Genomic DNA, 5,293 nt, shown 5'->3' on the forward strand with positions numbered 1-5,293 from the left:
GAGCTTATCAGTCGACATCGTCTCTTTCATTCATCGGATCGAACACACGCAAACGAGCACGTACGTATGTAAAATATTTAATGGCTCGTGGTCCGGCAGGTTATCGTCTCAGTGGGAGTCGACCATTCCCGTAATCAGTATAAATTTCTTAAACACGAACGCCGGACCGCGTTAATAGAGTGCACGATTGCTGTTGCAGCTTTATCAATATGTCACAACAAATTCTTACCGTCATTCGTATTGTTCTTGAGCATTAACCGAGCGCAGTTTGTGAGAAAATCACCGCGGCAGCACGTTAATGTCACTTCAATAAAATTTACTTCGCTTTACGTATTTACAGTATTCGCCAAACTTTGCGCTTGTATTTATGCTAAATCGCGTTTTCGTCTTAATAGCAGAATTATACTGTAGTGACAATACTGCCTGTTTTTAAGATTAACTCTGATAAAATGAGACCCTCCTGAAAAACCGAAAAAGATTTTAATGTTTTTTTTTTATTATTTGTATATAAAGTTATATATTCTTTCAATTAAAAAGGCTACGTGAGATTTTCAGTGGTGCCTGCTCCTTATATTAATGAGACTTTTATGACTTTGCTAGGCCCTTGTCTTCTTCCACTTTGAGGTCACGTAATTAATATAAATGCCCCCTTAGAAATAATTTTTTTAATAAGGGTACCCTTTAATACCTATAGTACTGAGCGGCATGGCCTAGAGGTTTAGACCATTGCTTAGCTTTCGGAAGGACGCCGGTTAGATTCCGGTTCCGTCTGCCTTGGTCCAAGTGTTTCTGTGGTTTTCTTGGATTACCTAGGCAAATGCTGAGGCAGTAATATTCCACAGATAATATTTCATCCTCTTCTGTCTTCATTTCGTCCGCCTCATCTTTCTCACCTGAACCACCACCCACCCATTCCCACGATTCCTGAAAGCAGGCTGAAGAGGGCCTTCCGCCCTACCTTCCGGCGTAGCATTAATGGCTGGTGGGAATGAAACACCCAAAAGTTTTTTTTTTCTTTTTACCAATAGTAAGAGCTTTTTGAGTGAAGCATAAATATACTTTTCTGATATATTTTTCAAGCAAAAGGTCGGCGTTTTAGATATTTTTTGTCATCGGGGGTATCTCAAAATATAAACCCAACTACTAATAAATTTCATTTAAAATTTAAACGTTAAATACTAGGCATATCTGAATGTAAAGTCGTTCAAAAGCTCTACGTTTTGGTATCAAACGCTTAGTGCGTGAGTTCTATGCATACTTCATCAACATCGAGTTTATTATGGGCAAATCAAGCAAAACAATATAATGTTTGAGAATAAAGGAATTTCAGGTAGACATAAAATGTTTAATGGAGAGGTAGTTTATTCAACATTCGCATACTTTCAGCGAGTAAATGTAGCAGTAAAATGAGCTTTTAATAGCTTTTTACATACTTACTAAGTACCTGTATGCATTTATGTACCTATAGCAAAAAATTATATTATCACATTATATTTTTTATTATTCAAATAGGAATTCTTTGATTAAGAATTATTGATTTCCAAAAATAAGTGTTACCAAAACTTCCATCTATCTGTTATTTTGAAGTGGAAACTTAATTCATGGCCCTGACGATCCGTTATATTATTGAACCAGTATTGATACTCAACTAACAGATTTTTCATTTAATTTTAAACCTTCCAATTAAACCAATTCAAAGGTTAGAAATTCAATTCATTGCTTTTTTTGACTGGCCGGTAATTTATATCATGAACCACAACATTGATTCTTTTGAAAGCATCACTTGAACCGGAAAACAATTATTTATTGGGATAAACACAGACATACGCACGCTTATTCATTCATTCATACTGTTTCATTCTACAGGGTGTCCCACCTAAGATCCCTTCCTCTGTACCGACATTATTATTTTGCATAATTAATTTCAGCGGAAAGCCTTACATGTACAGCTGTAAATACTCACGGCATGCTGGATCATCAAAACATTGTGGATTCTAGCATATCTTTCAGAAAAGTGTTTCCAACTCTTAAACAGCTAACTTTAGGTATTGGAAATTTTCACAAAGATCGATTCTGTTTTTCATTCCGCATTCGATGACGTATTAAAATACAGGGTGTTCCTTTTAACTTAAGCAAGTTATTGTACTTTGAAGATATTGAGATAACTTTTATATGAAACATTTTTATCTGAAACTAATAATAATGCAGCTCTAAAGAAAGGGGTCTTAGGTGGGACACCCTGTATACATTACTGTACATATATTACATTTTATTATCACTAAACAAAAGCGTGCGCCACACCAACTGAACCTTCTGTTGTACAAAAGTGGTGTAGTCACTACCCACGTTGAAAAAATAAGGGTCTGAGACAATTAGGTACCTATTTTGTTTTGGTCTACAACAAAGGGAACATGTCCACCATCTAGCTGTTATTTATGTCTTTCAAACAACATATGGTGCATAATACGCTGTGGCTCCTTTTTACTTTTCGACGGTTAGATAGTTATAATTCGTTAAAAGATTGATTAACTTTGCATTAATAAAAATAAGGAAAGAAAACCTACATGTAGAATGCATAACCAACGTAATTGTAAGGGAAGATGAAAAAAGAAGAAATAGAGTTCATCACATAAGCCAAGGAAGTAATAAAGAAGTGAGAGAAAACGGACGGATTTCTGGTTTTCCTTTTAGTAAAATTTAGAAAAATATTAAAGAATTGATGTAATTAATACATAGATACGTAAGTACATATTATAAAACAGTAAACGTGTATGTAGCTTTTTAAACAAGGATGGTACTTTTAAGGTAAATGTATGTATAACATATATCAACCCGAGATAAAAATGTTAAGTCTCTAAGAGTCTCTGAAAGAGAGAATCGAGTCTCCGTCTCTCATTCAGTCTCTCTGGTGTCGCTGAGAGACTGTCAATAAAACTGTTTAGCGTCTCTGAACGAGAGACTTGAGTCGCTCATAGAGAGATCCTCATTTCGTATCCAGTCTCTGAACGAGAGACTCGAATCTCTGAATGAGACACTTGAATTTCTCAATAAGTGGTGTCTCGATAGACATGGTTAAAATTATTTCGTATCCAGTCTGAACGAGAGACTGGAATCTCTCAATAACTGGTGTCTCGATAAACATGGTTAAAATTTTCTAAATTCAACATACATATTTCAGAGATATCAGTCTTTCTACGAGAGACTCGAGTCTCTCAATTTTTCAGTTTTATTCGTTCAGTTTCTCTATGAGAGAATGGAATCCCTGAATTAACAATTTTATCGTTCGAGTCTCTCATACAGAGACTGTGAGAGATCCATAGAACCACCTAGGCAATAACTGAGAGACTGTGAGAGACGTTCTCAAAGACGCTGAAAGACTCTGAGAATCGGGAGAGAGAAAATTTTTGTCTAGGGAAATAGTCCTTTCGAAATTGGTAGATACAGATTGGTTACCATGCGGGTACTGGAACTGGAGATTGAAGTTGTCTAAGATGAATTCAACCACTGATTGCATCATACCAATTACAGTCGAAAAGGATTACAAAATTTATCTCTTTAGGTCATTGTTCAACTCTATGCGGCTACATATAAAGCCATATGTAGAACTCAAAGTACCATACGAATGGAATAACGACGTTTATTCTCACAGGATGATAGGTTCGGTCACCTATTGAAATTCAAACCAGAATACCTACCATTATTTTTAATTTGATGTGATTATCACATAATCCACTTACCAATTCTCGTTCATTTTTCCGATTACAAATCTGTCGTATCGACAGAGTAAATTATGATAATATATTCAATCCTATCGATCAGATCGTAACAAGTCATGTTTCTCTGGTCGATTTTCTAACAGTTCACGACTACCTAGAAGTCTTCTAGCCGTAGGGATGAAAATCTCTGCTGCAGACATATTAGATAAATGAATGACGACGTTCTTCTAGTTTGTATAAGACCTTCCGTGACCATTTACCAGTTATAAGTATGCATTATTTCGCTGGAAGATTACAGTGCACCGAAGTGAACCACGTATACACGAACATTTGTTGTTAGTTATCTTGATGGACTGTGAATTGAACTTCGTTCATTATAATTGTGGCCAATGTACAAGTCCTAGTCTTATCGCTACACTGTGACAGTGATCCTTGTGGATATGTCCAAGTTAATCTGTAAAATTCCGTAATTTAGAATTATAAAAATTTCGAAATTAAAGGACTAAGTTAATGCCACCGTCTACACTTAGGGGATCATAAACCGTCAAAGATATTCAATTTTCAGTGTTGTTGTGCTAACTTCACTTGAAGGGAGCGCAACATTTCCAGCATACTAATAAAATTCAAAATTTCAAGTCACACATTTGGGGGGTAATTAACTGCTTTTAGTTACCATACATTATATCTATGCGAGCCAATTACATATTTATGTGGTTAAGTTATTAATTATGGTGAGTTTAACTTGACCTTTGAAATGAAATATTATTTGAAATGAAATAAAATTAGAAAAAAAATATTTACACACAAAAAAACAATAAGAGTTATTCCCTCACAATGTAACTCATCATACATCCCCTATAATAAAGATGCATATACGTACAATATCCATATTGCCCGAGCAACAGTAGATACGTAATACATGTAACGAAGATTCATTGCAGGAATAACATACGCGAACGCTGCTGAAGTTCAACCCTTTGGAAATACTTGCGATTATGGTCACATTCGGGGAAGCGATCTTCAGAGAGCTCTGGAGCAAACAAACAGAGGTGGATTTCTTCAAGTGTCAGGTATGTAAAATAATCACTTTGTATCGTGTCCTACTTTTAGTATGACTAAACTTAGCTACTGAGGTAACTAACACATTAATCTGGAAAAAGTGATCTACAAAACATCTTTTACAAACCGTGTTTCAGACAAGTTGGCCCAGTTGCTCAGAAAACAGAATTTATGTCAAAAAAGAACACTTTTTTGTTGGTAATTGTTCATTTTCTTTAACATTACCTATTTCATGGGAGGTTTCCAAAAAAGAACATCCTTTCGTTATTTCGGCTAACTGTACCGATACAGGTCTTTTATATATGTGATAGATACGTAATCCACTATCAAATGTGTTGGTTCCCATCAGCGCAATCAAACAAGATGTCTAATATCAGAAAGAGGGAGTGTGTTACGATATTCGCTGCTAGCTGTAGTACCTACTATAAAAGCCTTGGTCCAAGTTTTTCTGTGGTTTCCCTGGATAAGTTAGGCAAATGCTGGGGCAGTAATATTCCACAGATAATCATTTATTCTCT

The sequence above is a fragment of the Agrilus planipennis genome, unplaced genomic scaffold (genome assembly GCF_000699045.2).
Source record: "Agrilus planipennis isolate EAB-ADULT unplaced genomic scaffold, Apla_2.0 scaffold161, whole genome shotgun sequence".
Classification (NCBI taxonomy): Eukaryota; Metazoa; Arthropoda; class Insecta; order Coleoptera; family Buprestidae; genus Agrilus; species Agrilus planipennis.